Here is a 24,287-nt window from a genome sequence, read left to right as displayed (position 1 = left end):
CCATACTTTTGGATTTTTCTAACTTATAAATTCAAGGCAAGAGATTAAACATCAGGAAGAGCTCTTGCTAAATGTATCCGGCACCATATCATGTGACACAGAGTCACAGAATTTTTGCAGCACGGAAAAAGGCCCTTTGGCCCATCATGTCCCTGCTGGTCATCAAACACCCATCAATTCTAGTTCCAATTGCGAGCACTTAGCCTGTAGGCTTGCATGCCATGGCATTCCAAGTGTTCATTTAATAAGTTCTTAAATGTCTAGTGGGTTCTTGTCCCTATCACCCTTTTAGGGAGTGAGTTCTACACACTCATCACCGTCTGGGTGAATTTCTTTCCTTAATCCCCTCAAAACCTCCTGTTGCTGGTTGCTGATTCGTAGTGGTGGGGGTGGGGGGAGGCAAAAAAAAAACTGGTAACTGTAGACTGATTAGCCTAACATCAGTTGTTGGAAAAGTGTTAGAATCAATGATAATTTGGAGATGAAAGTGATAGATTTGGAAATTCATAATCTAATCAAGCAGATTCAACATGGCTCCATGAAAGGGAAATTATGTCTGATTAATTTATTAGAGCTTTTCAAGGAAATTGCAATCAATGTGTTGTGTTTGGACTTCCAGAAGGCATTCAAAAAGGTACCTCATAAAAAAGATTAGTCATAGACTAAGATGTTATAAGATGAGAGGTAGTATATTGGCATGGAGAGAGAATTGGCTTGTGGGCAGGAAACAACGAGTGTGGCTAAAGATTTCTTTCTCAGGTCGGTGACCTGTAGCCATTAAGATTCCACAGGTATCAGTGCTTGGGCCTGTAACTGATTGCGATATATATTAATGCCGTGGAGGAAGGAAGCGTATGTACAGTAGCCAAATTTGCAGACGAGACAAAAGTAGGTGGAGAAGTTAAGTTGTGAGAGGAATGCTAAGAGTTTGCAGAGAGATATTGATGGTTTATGTAAGTGGCAGAAATTAAGCAAATGGAGTAGAATATGTAAAAATGTGAACAAAACAGAAGAGTAGAGTATCATTTAAATGGAGAGAAACTCCAGAAAACTGTTAAATGGGATGTTGGGCAGTACTTAACACAAAACACAGAAAGCCAGCACAGAGGGTGCTGCAGGCAATCAGAAAGGCTAATAGAATGTTAGCTCTTATTTCAACAGGATTGGAGTATAGATGGGAAAGTCTTACTGTGACTGTACAAGGTGATGCTGAGAGAGCACAGCTGTAGCACTGTGAGCAGTTTAGGTCCCTTATTTAGGGTGAGATATTACTTTACTGAGTATGGAGGGGTTGCCATACAAGCAAAGGTTGAGCAGGTTGAGACTTGTTGAATTTAGAACAGTGTGGGATGATTTCATTCAGACATGTTGGATTCTTGGGGGCTTGACAGGGCAAATGCTGAGAGGACGTATCCACACGTGGGACAGTATAGGACCAGAAAGCATAGTTTCAGAATAAAGGGGCACCAATTTTAGACAGAGATTAGGAGGAATTTCTTTCGTTAGAGGGTTGAGAGTATTTGGAACTTCTTATGACAGAGCTGTGGGAGCAGAGTCCATATATCGACACAAGGCTGAGATAGATAGATACTTGATCAGTTGAGGAATTCAAGGGCTATAAGGAAGAGATCGGGAAGCCATGATCATGTCGGATCAGCCATGATCCACGAAATGATGGAGGAGGCTCGAGGACCGAATCCTTCTATTCTTATTTTTTAATGTCTTAAAACTGTGTCCCTACTTATTGACTTCTCTGGTAGGGGGAAAGGTTTCTCTCTATCTACCTATCTATACCTTATAACTATGTATACCTCACTTAGGAGCCCCTCAGCCTTTTCTGCTATAAGGAGAAAGAAAATCCACTATCTAATCTATGTGGCTCGATTAAACTCTCATGACATTGGTTGGATTGCAGTGGGAACGGTGCGGGAGCAGGATTTGGGTTATTTAAACTCATTGAATCGTGCTATAGAGCCGCTTGCTCCTTGTGATATGTAAACTTTCCATTCAGAGGCCAATGTAGATGATCCATTTGTCTGCCAGTTGCCAACTGTTTTAGTAGCTTCCAGTTTTTTAACATCAAGCACTCAGATCTCTTCAGGAACAAGCTTACAGACATTGTTTTGACTTTCTCTTCTTAGGCAGTGTCTTGAGATCAAAATTGACTTTCTTCCACTCGAATTGTGGATTCTGAGGTGATTTAAAAGTCTGATTCTGGATCCACGCACCTTGCTACAGGTGGGGCAGGCAAGTGGTAGGTGCGTGGGATGCTCAGGTTTTCTGTTTGTGCTTGGCCTTACCTGGACCAGTGAAAGCTGTTAAAGATGGTTGGCACCTTTTCAAATGCTACTTCACCAATTTTGGCAGCACTGGACAACAGATTCCCAAGAGTTGGCGGGATGGTGCCTTTTTTGTTCATGAATGATTTAAAGATGCCCATGATGCATTTTCTCTGCCCTTCTAGAAACAGTTGTTGTGTTGTTTGTTATGGATGTTTTGCTTGGCATATGGACAGTGTGCCCACCCAGCACTACTGATAGACAGTGACCAGTGCCTTAATGCTCAGGCTGTTGGTCTAATAGAGGACATTAGTATTGAAGTGCCTATCCTGCCACAGACGTAAGGTGATCTGCATAATTTTGTGGGGGTACCTCTGGTAATTTTTCACAAGAGAATTGAGGCATTTGCTGTACATTTTCCATCTCACTGACTCATATAGGAGGGCTGGTAACACCACTGTCCTATAGGCCATGTGCTTGCTGCTAGGATTTGAAGTGTTCATCACAAAGTACTCTGTTTCTGTGACAGCCAAAGGCTACACTGGCACACTTGGAGCCATGTTGAGTTTCGTTCAATGTCTGACCTCACTGAGAGGGACGGGAATTATAGCATCATAGAGTCATACAACTTGGAAACAGATCCTTCAATGCAACTTGTACATGCCAGTCAAGGTTTCCAAAATAAACCAGTCCCACGTGCCTATCTTTTAAATGTCATAACTGTACTTACATCTACCACTTCCTCTGGCAGCTCATTCCACACATGAACCATCTTCTGTGTGAAAAAAGTACATTTTAAATCTTTCTCCTCTCATTTTAAAAATATGCCCTCTAGTTTTGAACATGCCCACTCTAGGGAAAAGATGTTTGCTATTCACCTTATCTATTTCCCTGATGATTTTATAAACCTCTGTAAGGTCACCCCGCAACCTCATACGCTCCAGTGAATAAAGTCCCAGCCTATCCAGCCTATTTTTATAACACAAACCCTCCATTTCTGGCAACATCCTGGTAATTACTTTCTGAACCCTCTCCAATTTAATAATATCCTTCCAATGATGGGTGATCAGAATTTACAAAGTACTCCAAAAGTGACCTCACCAATATTTTATTCGACCTCAATATGATATCTCAACCCCTATACTCAGTGGTCTGAGCAATGAAGGCAAGTATACTAAATGCTTTGTTTAAGAAGGACAACTGCGATAATCCAATAAATGATAGGCTGTTGAGCTTTATATCTGTGGTAAGGAAATTTATTGGAGATGATTCTTTGGGACAGGTTATATTCACATTTAGAAAAGAATGGATGTATTAGGGATGGTCAGTATTTTTTTTTATGGGAAAAATTAGATTGGAATTTTTGGGGAAGTGATGAAGATGATTGGTGAGAGTAAGGCAGGATACGGTAGATGCAGTCTAAATGGACTTTACTCAGTGTTGAATGGTTAAGAAGATTAAGTTGTATGGGATCCATGGTGAGTTAGTAAGTTGGACACAAAATTGGCTTAGTCATAGAAGACAGAGGGTAGTTGTGGAAGTGTTTTTTCCAGACTGGAGGTCTGTGACCAGTGATGTTTCAAAAGGATCAATGCTGAGAATTTTGATGTTTGTAACATATATAAATAAATGATTTGTCAAAAAGTGTCAATGGTCAGTAGGTTTGCAGACAACATGAAAATTGGTGGAGTTCTAGGTAATAAGGAAGGTTGTCAAAGAATAGGATGTAGAATTTTTTGACAGGATGTAGATCAGTTGGAAAGTTAGTCAGAGAAATGGCAGATGGAGTTTGATCTGCGCAAGTGTGAGCTGATGCATTTAGGAGGTCAAATGCAAGAGGAAAGTATACAGTACAATGTCGTCTGCCTAGGAGTAGTGATCTTCAGATGGATCTTGGGGTGCAAATCCATAACCCTCTGAAAGTGGCAACGTAACTGGATAAGGTGATAAGGAAGGCATATGACATGCTTGGCTTTATTGGTCAAGGCATTGAATATTAACTTTGGCAGGTCATGATGCAGCTGTATAAGACTTTAGTTAGGCCACATTTGGAATATTGCGTGCAGTTCTGGTCACCACCCTATAGGAAAGATGTGAACACTTTGGAAGAGGTGCAAAAGAGTTGCTTGGATTGGAGTGTGTTATTATTTGTATTGTTTCCGCTGAAGAGGGATCTGACAGATATGTATAAAATAATGAGAGGCAAGGTCCCTCATGATAGGCTGGTCCAGTGGATGATTAGAGTATTTTTCCCAGGGTGGAAATGTCAAATACTAGGGGACATAGATTAAAAGTGAGAAGGGGAAAGTTTGAAGGAGAGGTGTGCTACAACCTTTTTTGCACAGAGCATGGCAGATGCCTGGACCATGCTGCTAGAGGAAGTGGTGGAAGCGGGTACGATAGCAACATTTAAGAGGTATTTAGGCAGGGAGCAGAGGTATATGGACTATGTACAGGCAAATTGGATTAGTTTAGAATGGTGTCCTAGTCAGTGCAGACATGGTGGGCCAAATGACCTGTTCCAGTGTTGTACTGTTCTATGGTGCACTATTTTTAAACAGTGACTTGTAAGGACTGGCAGGTGCTCCATAAAAACTGGTGGAAGCAGATATAATAATAACTTTCAAAACTGAATTGGAAATGTACTTGTAAAATTGTCCCATGGGGCATTGGTGGTGCTGGACAGACCAGCATTTACTGACTACCACAAGTTGCCATTGAGAAGGTGGTGGTGAACTGCCTTCTTGAGCCTCTGCAGTCCATGTGGTGGAGGTAGACCCACAATGCTGTTAGGCAGGGAATTCCAAGATTTGGTCCATAATTTCTGTTCATGGTGATCTTAGGATTTTGATAGGGATAGGTAGTGATGTTAGTTGCAATGTCACTGGACTGGTAATCCAGAACCCAAGGTTGACGTTTCAGAGAAATGCATTCAAATCTCATTTTGGGAGATTGTGAAATTTTAACTCAATAAGATCTAGTCTCGTACAGACCATGCTACTGTCAGTAATGTTGGTTTAAAAAAAATCTTGTTCACAAATTCACTTTAGGGAAGGAAATCTGACATCCTTACGTGGTGACTGACTCCCACATTAATGTGCTTGACTCTTAAATGTCCTCTCAAAGGCCTAGAAAGCCACTCCGATCAAGAGCAATTCAAAGTGATTAACAATTTCTGGCCTTGCCAAAGACATCAACATTCCATAACAGAATAACGAAAGAAGGATATAGGTTCCACACTCCGCTTTGGAATATCAAATAAGATGGTTAGATTCTCTTTTGTTGAAGCAGGTACTGTGTGTGATGTGGTGTGAACATGACTAGCCATTTTATAGCCCTCGACTGGAGGTTGGCCATGTCTTACTGCATTTGTACGTGGATGGCTTCAGAATTTGAGGAATTCACAAAATGCTGCTTAACATTGTGCAATTAACAACAAACATCCTCAATTCTGACCTTATTTTGGATAAAATGTCACTGATGCAGCTAAAATGATTTGACCTGGGACACTATATCCTAAGGAACACAGGCAGGAATGTTGCAGGGCTGAAATTCCTGACCTCCAACCACTTTACATTGTTCTAGGCATGATACCAACTGTTGGAATGTTTTTTCTCCCAATTCCTATTTACTCCAGTTTTGCTTGTGTAGTGATTGCGATGTGATCAGTCAAATGGATCTTATAGAATATGAGTTCCCTGAATGGGCCTGTTAATTTGGTCCAATCAGAGAGTACTGGCTGACAGGTAAGAACAGTGTGTCAGAAATCCTCTTCACTCTGAGAGCTGGCTGCAAGGCAGCTATATCAGTGTCAAGGACTCTCCAGATATAAATAAAGGATGGCTTAGTGACGGGATACTGACCTCTGTGGAGTTATTTCAGCAAGTACTTCTGGATGCCACATACTGAGAGTACACTATGTCAGGCTGTTGTTTAACTAATCTGTGAGACCTCTCTCCCAACTTTGGTACAAGCCTCTGGATGTCAGTAAGGAGGACTTTGCGGGTTGACAAGGGCGAGTTTGATGTTCTTGTTTTGAGTGCAAGGTGGAGGCCAAAAAAGTCTGACTGGTTGATTACATAATAAACATTTTTCCAAACTCTGGGAAAGGCGTAGGCCAGAGATTTAGGGCTAATTGGATATTTCCTTCCAAGATGTGGTCTACTAATGATGGACGGAATGACCTCTTCCTGGACTCTAAAATCCAATGATTCTGTGGCTTTGAGGAGATTTATTTCAGGGAATAGACTATTTCCTGTGATTAGCAAGTCTGTAAGCTTAACCAAAGAATTCACAAAATAATTATATCTTAGAAACAGACCATTTGCCCTATCTGGTTCATGCACCAGTGTTTACATTCCAAATAATTGTCCTTCACCTTCCTTCATCCTACTCTCTTGCCATATCCATCCCTTGACCCAGGAAAGTTACCTGGCATTGCCATAAGTACAGCTAGTCTATTCACCTCAGCAATCTAGGAGGCAGTGAAGTCCATGTCCTCGCTACCATTTGGGTATTAGCACAAAGGAGGACATACAGTCCATTATGTCTACACCGGCTTTCCGAATGACATTCTTACTCAGTGCCATTATGCTGCCTGCTCACGACCATTCTGCATATTCTTTCTTTTCATGTAACTGTCTAATGGCCTTTTGAAAGCCTCCATTGATGCTGCCTCCCCTACAATCTTAGGCATGCATCTTAGATCCAACCACTTGCTGCTCGATAGAGATTTTTCTCATTTACTTTTGCTTCTTTTGCTCATGGCCTTTAATACGAGCCCACTCAGTTTCGATCCTTTCATGAGCAGACACAGTTTTTCCCTGTCTGCTCTGTTCAGACCCTCGTGATTTTGAAAACTTCTATCAACTCTCTTCTCACTCTTTTCTTTGCCATGGAAATCTGTTCTATCTTCTCCAGTCTGAGCTCATAAATGTAGTTCCTTATCCCTGAAGCCATTATTATGAATCCTCTTTGTTTTAATAGTAACTATTTTATATTTATGCCCCTATTCTGGCCTCATTCCTCAGTTAGTCCACGTCTTCTCTATCACCATATCCCTCATAATTTTATAAACTTCTATAAGGTCACCCTTCAGCCTCTGACACTCCAGAGAAAATTAATTTAATAATTTTCCTAACCTGTATCTAATCTTTGCCTTCCAACAGAAAGAAGTCCCAACCTGTTCAAGCATTCCTCAGACCTATTGTCTTTCAGTCGGGATTCATCTTGTTTGTACTTTCTCCATTGCATCTGTATCTTGACATTCAAAAGGTGTTTCAGGCTTTAGTTTGTTGACTAGATTACCATTGGTTTCTTGAGAAGGTCATTGAGTACATAATGGCCAACATTGAGCTTCCTGGCCCGAAATGTATTGGCACAGATTCAGAGGCATGGGGTTAGCTGAAATACTGAGGGAGTCATTCTATGAAGAGGCTGATGTTTGCCTGGTTATACCAGGTCATGATGGTATATTGATGGAGTGTGCTACTGACGCAAGGAAGTTATAGCTGCTGTTCCTGCTGGGCCAGCGATATTTAAAAATTGTCCAAATTTAGAAGAAACGTCTTACAATGAATTCAGGCAATGTTGCTTCCTAACTGCATCTCAAAGGAATGTTTCTAGATTGATGAGCAGGAGTTGGACGATTGACAGTACCAGGCCTAGGGTGAGCCAGCTATCTCAGTGCAAATAGCTTTGCTTCGGTATTGCTTTTGGCTGTATCTATGATTCATTCTGTGATCTAGGATCGGGACGAATAAACATTGAAGCTGACAGTTTCCAGAATGCATTTTTAAAAATCAAATTTTGTAAAAGCTGGCCTAAGCGGCTGTATAGGACATTGGTGAGGCCATTTTTGGAATACTGCATTCAGTTCTGATCTCACTGCTTTAAGAAGGATGTTGTTAAACTTGAAAGGGTTCAGAAAAGATTTACAAGGATGTTGCCAGAGCTGGAGGGTTTGAGCTTCAGGGAGAGGCTGAATAGGCTGAGGCTATTTTCTCTGGAGTGTCACAGGCTGAAGGGTGACCTTATAGAAGTTCATAAAATCATGAAGTGCATGGATAGGGTGAACAGTCAAAGTCCTTTTCCCAGGGTAGGGGAGTCTAAAACTAGAGGGCATAGGTTTAACATGAGACAGGAACGATTTAAAAGGGACCAACGAGGCAGCTTTTTCACTATGACTCTAAGTAAATGCATCTGAAGCAGTGTCTCATTGACAGCCCTACCCCAATTCTTATGCCTCAGTTCTGACACCTGACCTACCCCATCTCCTATTAACCCTACCCTTCAATTCTAACCCATCTATTAACCTTTCCTCAAACTTGACTCCTGTCTTTCAACCCTGAGGCAAGCTTGCTAACTGCTGTTTCTTCTGTGCCTTGATCATTACACAGTCCCATTGCTCTCTCCTGATCTATTCTTCACCCTGGTATCAGTTCCTGGTCAGCTCCTTGATTGATCCCATTGCAATTTTGCAGAGGACATAATCAGTGTTAGTTTGAGTTAGATCAAACACTCATTTTGAGTGTTGGAGTGGGGGCTTAGGCGTGACTTCTGTTACTTTCCCAGTTGAGAGGAGATAGGCAAAACAAAAGATTCACTACACATATGAAAAAGATATGGGGAGTCAGAGAGAACTGGAAAGCAATTGTGTAAATGCAGAAACCTTTCAATGCTGAATCATCTAATGGAGTAGCAGATGAGATAATTTACAGGCTAACCATTATGTTCCATCTAAAGTAGTGCAGAGAAATAAGCACTAAATCAAGTCAGTTGTTTGGTTCTGGTTCTGTACAAATCTCCTCTGTACTCCTTCATCTAATCCAATCAACATATTGTTCTGTAGACATTTATTGATGATTCCACGCTTGATTGATAAAAACGTGTGAATTGTTGGAGTGTTCTGAAGAAGGGTTAGTGCACCCAAAACGTTAACTCTGATTTTTCTCCACAGATGCTGCCAGACCTGCTGAGACTGTACAGCAGTTTCTGTTTCTGTTTCTGTTTCTGTTTTTGATTTCCAGCATCTGCAGTTCCTTTGGTTTTTTGTTTAGTGAATTAGCCCCTGGTGACACTGAGGCTTCCATATCAATCTGTTACTCAGACCACCTGCTGTCACCTTACTCCAAGGTTTCTCTTCAGTTTCACCACTGCCCCTGAATCTCTCCACCCATATTGTGTATCCTGAATCTCTTTATAGCTGCTTCTAGCATCAAGGTAGACAAAAACAGGAGGTACATTGAAACATCGTCATTGTAAGTTCCCTGCCAAGCCGTTCACCTCCTGACTTTTGACCATGTTTGAACCAAGGATGCAATTAGGTTAGGAATTGAGTGGCTCTGGTGAAATTCAAACTGAGTGTCAGCAAAGACCTTATTGCTGAACAAGTACTACTTGATAACACTGTTCATGACCACCTTCCATTGCTTTACTGATGATTGAGAGTAGGTTGATGGGATGGTGATTGGCCTGGTCAGATTTGTTCCTTTTTTTTTGTATACAGGACAGAGCTGGGCAATTTTCCAAACTATAGGGTAGAAGCTATTGTCAGAGCAGTAGCTTGGATAGGGTCATGGTTAGTTCTGGAACACTAATCTTCAGTATTATTGCCAGAATATTTTTAGGCCAAAGCTTTTTCAGTATTCAATTCCTTCAGCCGTTTTTTGATATTGGATGGAATGAATTAAATTGGTTGAAGAATAACATGTTTGATGCTGAGGAATTCTGGAGAAGGCCGAGATGGATCATCCACTTGACATTACTGGCTGAGGATGATTGGAAATATTTTAACCATGTCTTTTTCACGGATATTCTCGGCTCCCCATTATGAGAATGGGGACATTTGTGGAGCCTTCTGCTCCTCCTGTGAATTGTTTAATTGTCCAGCATCCTTCATAACTGGACTGCAGAGCTTATATTGGATCAGTTGGTTGTAGATTCCCTTAGCCGTATCTGACACTTATTGCTTGTGCTGTTGGCACCTAACTACCCCTTTTTTAGTAGCTTCACTAAATTGCCATTTCATTTTTAGTATCCTGGTGCTACTTCTCCATTGAACCATAGTTGATCTGCAGTAATTATAGAAATGGAAAAATGGGAATATGCAGAGCTATGAGGTTCCAGTTTGTAGTTGAATATAATTCTGTGACTAATGGTCCACAAAATCTCATGGATACCTAGTCTTGAGGTTCTAGATCTTTTCAAAATAGGTCCCATTTAGCACAGTGATAGTGGCATGCAAAACGATGGAGAATGTTCTCAATGTAAAGACCAGTCTTTGTCTCCTCAAGGACTACTTGGTGGTTATCGTTTAATAATATCAGACGGGATGCCCGAGACCTAATGGAACAGTAGAACAGGTGATGCATATATTAGTTAAACATCAATGAAATGCAGTTAACTGAAATAAAGCTCTCATTAAAGGGTGTAATTGTTCAAAAATATTTATCTTCGTGTATATGACAGTGATAATTACTACTGATATTGTCATGTACAGATGCATTTGTGACAGGTACATTGCGGTTAAGGTCAAATAGGCCTTTCTACCTTTTTGGTACAAGGTAATTCCTTTAGGACTCGGCCAACTCACTCAGTAGTGGTGCCACTGATCCATAACAGATATTAAAGGATTCCAGAGTCCTTTTTGTACCCTTGCACCTTCAATGACACTTAGTGTTCATCCTGACGCCATGAGAGTCCATGCTTGAGGACCAGGGAAACTGGGCAGACTTACCAAGGAAGTCTTTACAGAATCAGTTGGACTGGGTTTGCCATTGTTGTTCTAGTTGCGTGGTTTGATTTAGCTTCACTGGCCTTCTTTTGACGTTGTAGCACTTTGCTGCAACCAAGTGCATACCACTGTACCAATGCCTTTGCTGGGTCTGTCCAGCTGGTGGAATGGCACCAAGGATGGCAATTTTGTCATCCAGTACGTTGTGAAGAATAACTCCATAAGTATGAGGCTTGTGCTTGACTAGTCTGCGGGACAGCTCTCCCAGAATTTGGACAAACCTTGAGATTTTAACAAGGAGGTGTTTGCAGGGTCAGTTGGGCTGGGTTTGCTGTTGCTGGTTTGATGCTGGTGGTCCATTCACTTTCACTTAATTCCTTTTGGCTTTGTAGCAGTTTGATGCAACTGAGAGCATACTTGACTTGTTAGACCATTTCAAAGGACAGTTAAAAGGCAATCACTTTTGGTCAAATGTACAGCAGAACAAGTCAGGATGGCCAATTACTTTCCCTAAAGGATGTTTGCCAACAAGATAGATTTTTACAGCATTTGGTAATGGTTCCATGCTTCTGATAAGGTTAGCCTGTAATTGTAGATGTAATAATTAACCCCACCATCTGCTGTGGTGCAATCCATGTCCCAGTACATTATCCCAGAACCTCTGCGTTCCTCGTCTGTTGAGAATACCATTGCATCACTCTGTAAAATCCCTCCCTGAAGTTCACTGTAGATCTTCACCTACTTTAAATGAGGTTCTGGCCATGTTCTTTTGATGTTTCTTGTGACTTGTGGCCATTCTCCCCTCACACTTTTTGCTTTGTTGACATAAATGCAAGTGGTTACTAAACTCTCACATGCTTTCCAGCCAGGGTCACTCATAACCAGGATCAGAAAATTCCAAGTCCTGTCTAAAGCACCACTAGTCTGAGATTAGCTACCTTCTGATCGATTTGGATTGGAACCTTGTGCTGAGTGGACAATTCTAGTTAACTCAGTGATTCACAAATCCCTGTGCTCCTGATTAGCACCACTACATCAGTGTTTTCCTCGACTTTCCAAACATTTTTGTACGAAATGTGCCTGAAATACATGAAATTGTGTTATTGGATACCGTTTGTTACAATTCTAAATGCATTTACACTGTTGCTTTTCAGTGAGGTTCTCAAGCCCTGTAACAAACCACTTCCTCTCTTATCTTTTCACTTCCTGCTTGTTGCCTCTCTTTCTGAGTCAGGCTTTGACCTACTTTGTCTCTCCCAGAGATGTGCAAGACATTACTGCACTTGTCACAACAAAGCCATCTGTCAATTCACATCCAAACAGCCACGACTCCTCTCATTTTCGTCGAAGGTCATCAGTGTTAATTTAGCTCAGTGAGAAGCACTGTCTCTGCAGAGTGAGAAGGTGGTAAGGTTAAGTCACATTTCACACACTTGAGTAGGTAATTCACATACCTAGATTAATCCTGAGGGAGCCCTGAGTGAATACTGTGAGAATGCTGCACTGTTGGAGGGTTAGTACTGAGGTAGCCCTGCACTGTCAGAGACTCAGTACTGAAGACAGGCTACACAATTGATGTCTTCTAGGTGTCATGCTAAACATTTTGCCATTTCAGATGGATCTAAAAAAGTCACATGGCACTATTTGAAAAAGAGCAGGAATTCTTAATATCTTGGCTTAAATTTACCTGTAAGTCCTGATACTGACACGAGATTATTTGGTTATCGCCCAAGTATAGTCTGTATGAAGTCATTGATTATGAAGTGGGTGTTTCATATAATGATAGTGGCTGCACTGAAAACTGCTTTTCTTTGCTGGAAAGTGATTAGAAAATGCTGACAAAGTGCAAGGGGCTCTGCACATTCAAGCCTTTCTTTTATAATCTTTGTTCAGCATAACACTCAAAAACTCATAACAGAGGACAACAGCAATCTTATTCAAAACATAACATGAAACAGCATAGGAAGGCCATTTGGCCCATTGTGTCAATGCAGGCCTTTTTAAGTTTTAAATTGATAGATGAACATTTATTGCACATCCCCATGGTGGAGTATAGGATATTGTATTTGGAGGAATTTTGTAGGACTAATTTACTTGCCTTGATATCTGACATTTCTTAAAAATCATGCATTTCTGGATCATCTGTCAGGTTTGCAGGATGTCCTTGAATCAAAAAGGATTTCAGTACAGAAAATGCTCTTTGGGCCATTGAGTTTAGAATCATAGAATCCCTACACTATGGCTCATTGAGTCCACACGGACCCAACTCAATACTCTGTCCCTGTAACCCTGCATTTCCCATGGCTAACCAATCTAGCCTGCATATCCCTGGACAATTTGGGCAATTTATCCTGGCCAATCTACCTAACCTGCACATCTTTGGACTGTGGGAGGAAACCCACACAGACACTGGGAAAATGTGCAAATTCTATACAGACAGTTACCCGAGGCTGGAATTGAACCCGGGTCCTTGGCGCTGAGAGGCAGCAGGGTTAACCAGTGTGCCGTTCATTTGCACTGATCAGGAAAAAAACACCTGAATATTCTAATCCCAATTTCCAGCACTTGGCCCGTAGCCTTGTTTAGGCAAAAGTGAGGACTGCAGATGCTGGAGATTAGAGTCGAGACTGGGGTGATGGTCAGGCAGCATCCGAGAGGCAGGACAATCGACGTTGCGGGCGAAAGCCCTTCATCAGGAATGAAGCCTTGTTTGCTTTGGCATTGCAAGTGTACATCTAAATTCTTCTTAAGTGTTATAAAGGTTTTTGCCTGTACCACCCTTACAGGCAGGGAGTTCCAGATTTCCACCACCCTCTGGATGAAAATGTTTTTCCTCACATCCATTTGAAGCCTCCAGCCCTTCACTTCAAATCTATTCCCCTGGTCATTAATCTCTCCATCAAGGGAATAGTGTTTTTTGCCTCTACCCTGTCTATGCCACTTATAGTTTTATAAATCTCAATCATGTCCCCCTCTCAGGCTCCTCTGCTCCAAGGAAAACAACCCCAGTTTAACCCTCTTGTAATGTGGATTCCAGACTGTATACAATACACTAGCTGTGGCCTAACCAGTTTTTTAATACAGTTCCAGCATAACCTGCTCTTAAACTCTATGCTCAGCAAACAAAGGCAAGCATCCCATGTGCTTTTTAAATACACTGTCAACCTGAAGGTTCTAAATGTCCTGAAGCATTTTACAGCTAATGGAGAACTTGTCAAGTTACAATTGTAACAAACAAAGCATCCGATGTGCACTTACCAAATTCCCACAAATAAGACCATAAGACCATAAGACATAGGAGTGGAAGTAAGGCCATTCGGCCCATCGAGTCCACTCCGCCATTCAATCATGGCTGATGCGCATTTCAGCTCCACTTCCCAGCGTTCTCCCCGTAGCCCTTAATTCCTCTAGACAACAAGAACCTATCAATCTCGGCCTTGAAGACATTTAGTGTCCCGGCTTCCACTGCACTCCGTGGCAATGAATTCCACAGGCCCACCACTCTCTGGCTGAAGAAATGTCTCCGCATTTCTGTTCTGAAATGACCCCCTCTAATTCTAAGGCTGTGTCCACGGGTCCTAGTCTCCTCGTCTAACGGAAACAATTTCCTAGCATCCACCTTTTCCAAGCCATGTATTATTTTGTACGTCTCTATTAAGTCTCCCCTTAATCTTCTAAACTCCAACGAATACAATCCCAGTATCCTCATATGCTAGACCTGTCATTCCAGGGATCATCTGTGTGAATCTCCGCTGGACACGTTCCAGTGCCAGTATGTCCTTCCTGAGGTGTGGGGACCAAAACTGGACACAGTACTCCAAATGGGGCCTAACCAGAGCTTTATAAAGTCTTAGTAGTACATCTCTGCTTTTATATTCCAACCCTCTTGAGATAAGAGACAACATTGCATTCGCTTTCTTAACAATCTGGTAATGATCAGACAATGTTTTAATGATACAAAAACAGAAATTGCTGGTAAAACTCAGCAATGGACAGAAAGCAGAGCAAATGTTTGAGGTCCAGTGACTATTCCTCAGAACAGATTGTAGTTTGAAGAAGGTCGGTATACCTGCGAAAGATGGCGTGGGGGGAGGCATAAACAATAGGTGGAGGATGAGCCCAGAGAGAGAGAGAGAAATAGTTGGACAGACAAAGGATTGGATCCAGGTAAGTCTGGGAGAGTGAATAGTTGCTAATGGGGACCATTAATAGCTGAGAATGGGTTGTTTATGGCAGCATTCCATGTGATGAAGAAGTCTGGTGTATGGGGATTGGGGTAAGGAGATGGCAGAAGGTGCCTCAAGTCCTAAAATTAGTGAACTTGATATTGAGTCCAGAGGGCACTGGATTGCCAAGCAGAGCACTGCAGCAAGTCCGAGACTGAGATCTTGGCCTGGGAACAGGGTGGTGTGTTGAAATGACAAGCAACAGAAGCTGGGAGTCATTTCTGTGGATAGAAGGTACGTTTTCTGTAAAGGGCTCACCCACTCTGTGCTTCATTTCCCCAATGTAGAGGAGACCACATGACGAGCAGTGAATATAGTAGACTAATCTACCGTAACAGAGAGTTTGTAAAATACCATTTTTGTCAGATACCGAGCAAGTGTATCAGCATTCATCAGTAAGGTGACAAGAGGTGGAACAATTCAGGTGCGTTACATTTCAAGGAGAGATTTGAAATTGATGGTAGAAGGTGAATTTGGTTTCTGTGTCTGATTTCCCAATTTTCCCTTTTTCTCTCCCTTGCTGTCTTGAATTCCTGTTGAAATTATAATTCATTGTTTGAAATTACAAATTCACCTCATGAATGTTTCTGTTTTGTTTTGAAAGAGCCAAGATTTGTGTGATTTTCTTCACTGGCGGAGTTGGGAACACCTGTGCCTCTGCACCAGTAAGTTATTGGTTCATTCCTGAGAAATGAACATTATTCTGATACGAATAATAGAATGTGTAGCCTTTAGTGTTTATACTATGAAGTATGCGCATTTATGGGAGTGCATTAGTCCAATCTTTTTGGGAACAAGGACAAATCCACTTCAGCTGTTTATAAATTTTATTAACTCATATGAATTCATTAAAAAAACACCCTGGAAGGAAAAGCTGGTACAATACACATAAAACCGAAAGTGTGGCGCTGGAAAAGCCCAGCAGGTCAGGCAGCATCCAAGGAGCAGGAGAGTGGATGCTCTTCGTCAGGAATGTGGAGGGAGTGGCCTCACCTTTTGACTCTGATCTCAGGCATCTGCATTCCTCACTTTCTCCATAAAGTAGATTAGTTAAACAAAAAATGTGACGAGTTCACTAATGTCCTTTCAGAAAGGCAACCTGGCGATTTATCATCTCAATGGAGAAAAACTTCAAAATACTTTTTGGTGGAGTGGGATCTGAGGGTCATCATGCATGAGTCGCAGAAAAGTATGCAGGTACAGCTGGTAATACGGAGGGCAAATGAAATTTTGGCATTTATTGCAATAAGAATGGAGTATAAAAATAGGGAACTTTTGTTGCAATTGTATTAGGCATTGGTGAGAATGCATCTGGAGTGCTGTTTTGGTCCACTTGCAGATGGATGTATTTGCATTGGAGGCAATTCAGAGAAGATTTACTAGATTAATTCCAGAGATGAAAGGCTTGTCTTATGAGGAGATATTGAGCAATTTAGGCATTTACTTGATAGAGTCTAAAAGGGTGAGAGAAGATCGGATTGTGTAATAAAAGATGCTAATGGGCGTTGAGGAAGTAGACATGGAGTGGACGTGTCCCTCTGTGAGTCAATCTGGAATGAGGCTAAGGCATAGCAGATTTCAAAGAGAGATGAAGAGAATCTACTTCTCTCAATGGGCATGAATCTGTGCAATTCACTACCCCAGGTGACAGAACACTGAATAAATTCAGTAGGAGATAGATTTTTAATTAGTCATGGATTAAAGAGTTACAGGGAGAGGCAGAAGAGTGGATTTGAGAGAAAGAGGAGAGCAGCCAAGAATGTAGTAATTGCCATCACAGATTCAGAGGAATGAATTACCTACTCCTGCTCCCAGTTCTTCTGCTCTAACATTCTTATGTTCAGCCTCAAGTTGTTACCTGATCTGGTGTGAATCTATTTGTGACTGCAGTACCACACCACTTGACCCAGAATGTCACCTGAAGTGGCCTAGCAAGTTCCTTCTTTACTTCAACTTCCAGGGTGGAGTATGTGTGTGTGTGGGCAATAAAGGCCAACCATCCCCTCTTTTCTGAGTCAGGTCATGGTTGCAGGTCTGACGTGAGATTTATTGAGTGTAACTACTTTCCGAAGCATATCTTTTCTTGCACATATGCTTGGTGTCCCAAACACTAGAGATTTTTTCAAGGGATCCACCTGACATTATTTAACATCATCAGTCTCATCTTCACTGTCTGTATTCTTAAGCATGGATGTATCATGAATGTATTTCCTATATTGATTTGTGTAGAATTATGCAGTGCACCTTTTGATCATTTTAATCTTATTGATACCTTTTCAGTACCAGGACCCCATTCACAATTTGCACATTCCAGAGTTGAATGAACATATCACAGAGTCAAAGAATTATTGGGGTGCGAAGGAGGCTATTTGGTCCACTGGGTCTCTGAATGAGCATGATGACTTAGTGTCACTGCCTTGCTTGTTCACAATAACCATGAATATTATTCCTATTTTAAAAATAATCTGATGTCCTCTTGAATGCCTCAATCAAACCTGCCTCCATCATATTTTTGGGCAGTGTCTTCCAGACCCTAATTGCTTTGTAAGACTTTGTAAATAGAGGCAGAGCATACAAAAGAGTGGATGTTCACTAATCCTGTACAAAATGCTAATTTGGCTCAATTTGGATTCTTGTTCAATTCTTTTGGAAGATGTTTGATTCATTGACGATTTACAGAAGAGAATTGCTCAGGTATTATCAGGGAGGAGGAATGCCATTATTTTGATAGATTGGAGGAGCTGGACTGTTCTTCTTAGAACAAAGAAAGTTAAGAGGAGAAGGTGAAGAGAAGATTTGACAGATCTATTAATGATCATGAAGGGTTGGGTAGAGCAACTAAAGGCAGACTGTTTCTAGTGGCTAAGGTTCAATATCCAGAGGGAACAGGCTTAAGGTAATTACCAAAAGAACCAGACTAAATGAGGGAAATTGTTTTTTGAACAAAATCAGTGGTTTGCTCTCAAATGGACAGCCTAAGAGTGAGGGGGCAGGTAGATTCAATTGTGGCTTTCAAAAGGGAATTATATCATTCTTTGAATGGAAAGAAGTTACAGGAAATCAGAAAAGAATGGGACAGTGCCTGCTTGAAAGAGGTAGCACAGATTTGATTGGCCCAAAAGCCTCTTTCTGTATTGTGCTTTTCGAGGATCCAGTGATCTCCATGATTGTGTGGTGCATGGGTATAGGCCCACAGTTTACAGAAATAATCAACAGCTCATAATCATGGCCTGTTTCTACTTTAAAATGGCTGTGGAAATGCAGCCCTGTTTTATATTGTTATGGATCTGTGGCAATTATGTGATTGTAATAAGGAAGTTAATCTTGTACAGAAGATTAATAAGAGCAACATCGGCTGGACCAGTAGTGTGATTAGATAACGCTGCATGGTTGAGTTTTGATTTTATTCTTTTGATGGGATGTGGATGTTGCTGGCATCCCAAATTGCCACTGAGCTGAATGGATCTCTGCACCATTCCAAAGGGAAACTCAGAGTTAATCACATTGCTGTGGATCTGGGGTCACATGCAGGTCAGACCAGGGCATGATAGAGAAGGTTTCCTTTTCTAAAGGACTTAGGTGAACCAGATGGATATTGATGATTGTCGCCACAGTCACCATTACTGAGATTAGCTATACATTCTAAGTTCATTAATCAAATTTAATATTCCCCATCTGTGATAATGGGGTTTGAATCTAGGCCCCTCCAAAGCATTGGCATGTACCCCTGGATTGCTAGTCCAGTGACATTTCCACCACACCATCACTTCCCTCATTCCGGCTGTCTGGTGCTGTCTGTGGTATGACTTAGATGCACCGTGATGATAAACAATGTAATTATGTGATGTAGATTGCAATGCACTTGGTCTCATTCAAAATGAAAACACGTTTGACTGTTGGAATGCTTTCAGTTTATTTTGAGCAACTGGAGGTTGTGATCTTTGAATCTGCTGTAAATGACTGTAAATTGTGGAGTTTTTAATTGACCCTGAAGTTTATAAATAGAAATTTTTGAAATGTGGGTTTAATTGAGGGATGGGGGAGGGCAGAGTATAGATTGATTAATGTTTAATTATAGAACATGAATGCTATTATCTCACCTTCTTGTCAACCAGTCATTGCTGCAAGGTCTTCTTGCTGGCTGCGAGGTCATAACTTAGTCAATAAAAAGTTGAATCTTGAATGGGGAACTTCCAGTGGGTTTTTCTGAGCAACAATATATCAAAACAGATAAACTTATTTCTGTCTCCTGGTATTCAAAATAATCAAATAAATCCTATCAAATACTCAGTGATGTAGAGGTGGTGGTGGTGGCTGATTACTGATAATCAAAGCCTATGTGTAACCTGTCAAATCATTTCAGAACCTCTGAGACATCGATCAGCTCATCTTTCAGACGGATCATTTTGAGTGAATTTGAAATTTCTCACCCTTAAATTGCTATCATTCCCATTTTCACATCACACAGCATAGCACTTACAGTAATGGCAGCACAAGTCTAACCCGATGAGCTGTTCAATTTCCATTCAGTACAGCAGTAGCCACACATTTCTGCTTTGTCTGAATGTCACCAGGCAAAGGAAACTGATGGTGGCTACGTTATGTTTCATGGTTACTATGCCAGTTATGGCTTTAAGAGAAGTGCTCATGATGTCATCACTGCATTCTATCATGTACAGCAAAGGTATAGTGATCTTATGCTCTGTCCTACCATGAGATCACCTGAAACATGACATTCTATTAGCAACATGTTTCTCTGTTGTAACATAATAATTTAATATTTGCACAGGTGTGCATCTTATAGTTGGTTGGATTCTTGAATATCACACTTTCCACTCCCAGTTTCTTACATTACAGGAAATAACATAAGCAATGTTACATCAGATATAACTCTATGTTGGAAGCAAACCCAGAACAGTGACCACTGTCAGAAAAAGTGACTTCTAAAATTTTGATTGTCCATGAACTGAAGCATGGACTTTGCACACTTTCCTTTACAGTGGCCATTTCAGAAACAGCACTTTTATTGCTCACTGCAATGAGGGGGAATGTATGATGAGATAGGGTGGATAAATAAAGGGTGTGAGGGCTGAACAAATTGATGGCCCATCTGGATATAAGTACCAGTTTTTGTTTTATTTATTCTCTAGCTGTGGGCATTGCTGACTATGTCAGTATTTATTGCCCAGAGAGTAGTTAAGAGTCAACCACATTGTTATGGACCCAGAGTCACATGTAGACTCGACCAGTAAAGACAACAGATTTCCTTCCCTAAAGGACATTATTGAACCAGTTGTGTTCTTATGACATAATGGTTACCAATATGTTAATTTTCAATCCCGATTTTTATTGAGTTCAGATTTCACCAGCTACCATGGAAGGATTTGAACCAATGTGCCCATGACATTGGCCTGGGGTTCTATGTTTTTATCCCAGTGACATTGCCACTATGCCACCACGTTAAATAGGCTGTATCTGCCATGGAACGTTTTATACTTATGTTTATGCTTGAAAACAGACAAGATTTTGTCAAAGATTTTCATCTTGGACTCATACACCTCACAAGAATACAAATTCAAGGAGAAACCAACCCATCTAATCTAAACTAATCTAAATCTAAATCTAAATACACTGCATAAGAGAGGCATACTGGACCCTAGTAGAGGTGTTGCCATAGAAAATGTGCCAATTAATGATGATTGCTAATAAATTGCCAGCCTTCATTAACTTATCAATTTCAAAACAGGCAGGTCGGCTCTGATCCGTCATGTCATTGCCCTGAGAAATGAACCAGTATTTTGAAACAGGGGAAGTGCATCAATATATTATTTCTATTTGCAAAGAATGGGGCCTTGCGTATTCACCTATGCAGCCTCCAATATATGCAAATATGCCACATGATGAGCCTGACTGACGATGAAACAATTGACAATTGTCAGCATAGTTCTGTGCACACTCACATTTATCCAGCAAATGTTGTCCATTTGCAGAATCATATCTGATATTGGATGCTGTGTTGTGAGTTTTGCATGCATGGCTGAATGTGCACAGTCAGTACCTTGCTTGTTATGAACAATCAACGAGAAATACTGTTTGATATGATCCATCAATGTTTGGGATCTATGCCATAAATAGAGTGCTGCCATCAAGCCTATTACAAATGAATAATGTGGACTGTTATATTCAGTGCTGGTACGATATTAATTAGACTACAGTCCCAAATAGGTTGATTTTCTCGTGGTCTTTGATGTTCATATTATTCTGTACTGGAAGTTTGAAATGGACTTAACTCCATACCTGGGACCTCTGTCAGTTTCTCACTTCTCAGTGATTGGGCACTCTGATCTGAAATTTTAGTCTCAAACGGGTCTGAGTTGCTTTTTCCATTGAAATTGTGCACTATTCTGAGATTAGTTTTGGCGAATCTCATTGATCAATGGTTCCTGAAATTGAAGCTTAATTTGTGGTGCAACTTTATTGGATATGAAAATTCGAGCAAAGGGGCAGTGAATGCCGAGTGTGGTCACAGGACTGTGCATTCACCTGTTGGATCAGTTCTGGATACAATCAGACGACAGGTATTGCTGAAAGCTGAATGTGATGTCTTTTCTGTTTGAAGTCACTACCTCGATGCTCAAAAATCATTTTGTAGTTATTTTTTAATAACCTGTTTAGAGATGCTACTACACACCTCTAGAATGGGTGAGATTTGAACCTAGGCCTGAGACACTGTCACTGCACCTTAAAAGTCTTGAAAGCTGGATGTGAAGTCTTTCTTCCAAATTAAAAGGAGAGGTACTATCAAGATTTGACCAACAATGCTGTTAAGCCATTCATTTACACCCTGCTGAAAAATAATGTTAACTGCATTCCAGGTTCAATTTATCCTAAGCTTTGGTGAAACATCGGACGAGTGATGCCTCTTTCAGCTTCTTAGTATAGTATAATGGGCTAAAAGTCCAGCTTCCACATTCTATCACTGAATATTTCTGATTTGGAGATGCCGGTGTTGGACTGGGGTGTACAAAGTTAAAAATCACACAACACCAGGTTATAGTCCCAAAAGGTTTAATTGGAAAAAAGCAAATTACTGCTGATGCTGGAATCTGAAACCAAATGAGAAAACGCTGGAAAATCTCAGCAGGTCTGGCAGCATCTGTAAGGAGAGAAAAGAGCTGACGTTTCGAGTCTAACTGACCCTTCATCAGGTGATTGTGCCACAACCACCTGATGAAGGAGCGTCGCTCCGAAAGCTCGTGTGCTTCCAATTAAACCTGTTGGACTATAACCTAGTGTTGTGTGATTTTTAACTGAATATTTCTGATACTTCCTGTTCTGATTTGATGATACATCGAGAGGTTGTTACCCCAGTTGGTGAATCAAAAATAGGCATTTGAGATCAAGATGCTGAGAATTATTTTCACTTAAACGGTTGTGAGTTTTGCTTTGGAATTCTCTATCCAGAGAATTGTGGATGCTCCATCACTGAATATATTTAAGGCTGGGAAAGAGAGATTTTGATCTTTCAGGAAATTGAAGGATTATAGGGGAATGGGCAGGAGAGTGGAGTTGAGGCCAAGATCAGATGACATGTTTTTTACATACAAGAGAATCAAGGAATTTTGGGGGAAGCAGACAGGAAAGTGGAGGAAAGGCCACAATCAGATTAGTCAGGATCTTCCTGAATGGCTGGAGAGGCTTGCTGGCCTGCGTAGCGATTTCTGCTCCTCATCTTATCATCTGATAATCAGTCATGACCTCATTGAAAAAAGGGGCATTAGTCTAATCCTTCCTGATTCTCATGTTCCTCTTTACATATGTATTTCACTTTAGAATTATTTATTCTTTGTACCATTTCTCCATATTCCTTTTCTCTCACTCGAATGAATGGAGGCTCACCCGAAGGATTGCATGATCAAAAGCGAGGGCATGGTGCTGTATTTCAGGAATGTTTGTGTTTAAGAAGCACAACATCACAGGTTACCTGTGTAAAGGGCAGGTTCGTTATGTTTGAAGGCAGCCTCAGAGAGCTTTAAACTTGAACTTAGTTTGTTTGCAATTTGTCAAAGGGTGGAGGACTTGTAACGAGTGCAATACCCACTCAAGAATTTTTCCTCTGAGAAGGAAAGAAAGAGTCCTGTGTTTCTGTAGCTCATCTTGTGACTACTGGGTAGCTCAAAGCTTGTTACAGTACTTTTTTGAATATGTTGTACATTGTTGTAATGTAGGGAACGTGGTGACCAATTTGCACACAGCAATAACTTAAGAGTCAACAATGTAAAATTAACCAGGTAATCTCTTATGTTTTATTGAATAATACGTGTTGACCAGGACACTAGGGTTAGGGTTAGTGTTACTTTTTATGACAACTTGAAAAGGTAGATGGAGCCTGATTTTTACATGTTATCCAAAAGACCCTGTAGTATGACACAACAAAATATGGAAATCTAATGAAAGGTTGTTGACCTAAAATGTTAACTCTGTTTTTCTCTCCATGGATATCACCAGACCTGCGTATTTGCAGCATTTTCTGTTTGATTTCAGATTTACAGCTTCGTTCAGAGTAGTTTGCCATTTTACAGATTATCGGGTTTGGGATGCTAAGTGGGACTGAATACAGGGTGCGTACTGGAGACAAGGCAACAGTGAGAGAAATAAGCTTCTCCCAAAGTCTGGAATGATTGTGGAGAATATGATGTTGCCTGTATTTTAACCTATCCTCCCCAAGCTGCCTCCTTCATGCTCCTCACTCCACCTGATACCCCTTCCCTGCATTCCTTGCTTTTACTCTATTCCAAGGGTTAAAACAAACCTGAAAATAAGCAAAAAAATTCCCATTTTTGTGGATTGAAGATTAAAGTCCTAATCAATAATTAAGGTTTGGCCGTATTGTACACTACCAGTTGATGGGAGAGCTCCATAGTTTGGAGCTCACTTTGGTTCCAAAAGGCCACTCCACTCCTGATTTCAATGCAGTCTTGTTCCAAATACGCCCAAATGACTGATCTCAAAAAGGAAGGTGAGAGTGACAGCTGTTGACATCAAGGC

At 40.9% G+C, this 24,287-nt stretch overlaps 1 protein-coding gene across 8 annotated transcripts in view; it reads left to right on the top strand.

Moving 5' to 3' along the window:
- Positions 1-24,287, top strand: part of lpp (LIM domain containing preferred translocation partner in lipoma) — a 389,509-nt gene that overhangs the window by 63,627 nt on the left and 301,595 nt on the right. For 5 of the 8 annotated variants that reach the window (XM_072572197.1, XM_072572192.1, XM_072572195.1 and 2 more), the window contains exon 2: positions 15,844-15,904. The exons of the other annotated variants lie outside the window; for them this stretch is intronic. The gene's annotated coding sequence lies outside the window, so the exon portion shown is untranslated. The remainder of the gene's footprint in view (positions 1-15,843; positions 15,905-24,287) is intronic. 8 annotated transcript variants of the gene reach the window in all.

This window comes from Chiloscyllium punctatum, chromosome 6 (assembly GCF_047496795.1).
Source record: "Chiloscyllium punctatum isolate Juve2018m chromosome 6, sChiPun1.3, whole genome shotgun sequence".
Taxonomy (NCBI): domain Eukaryota; kingdom Metazoa; phylum Chordata; class Chondrichthyes; order Orectolobiformes; family Hemiscylliidae; genus Chiloscyllium; species Chiloscyllium punctatum.
The sequence above is the reverse complement of the archived record's forward strand: the minus strand, read 5'-3'. Positions and strand labels throughout refer to the sequence as shown.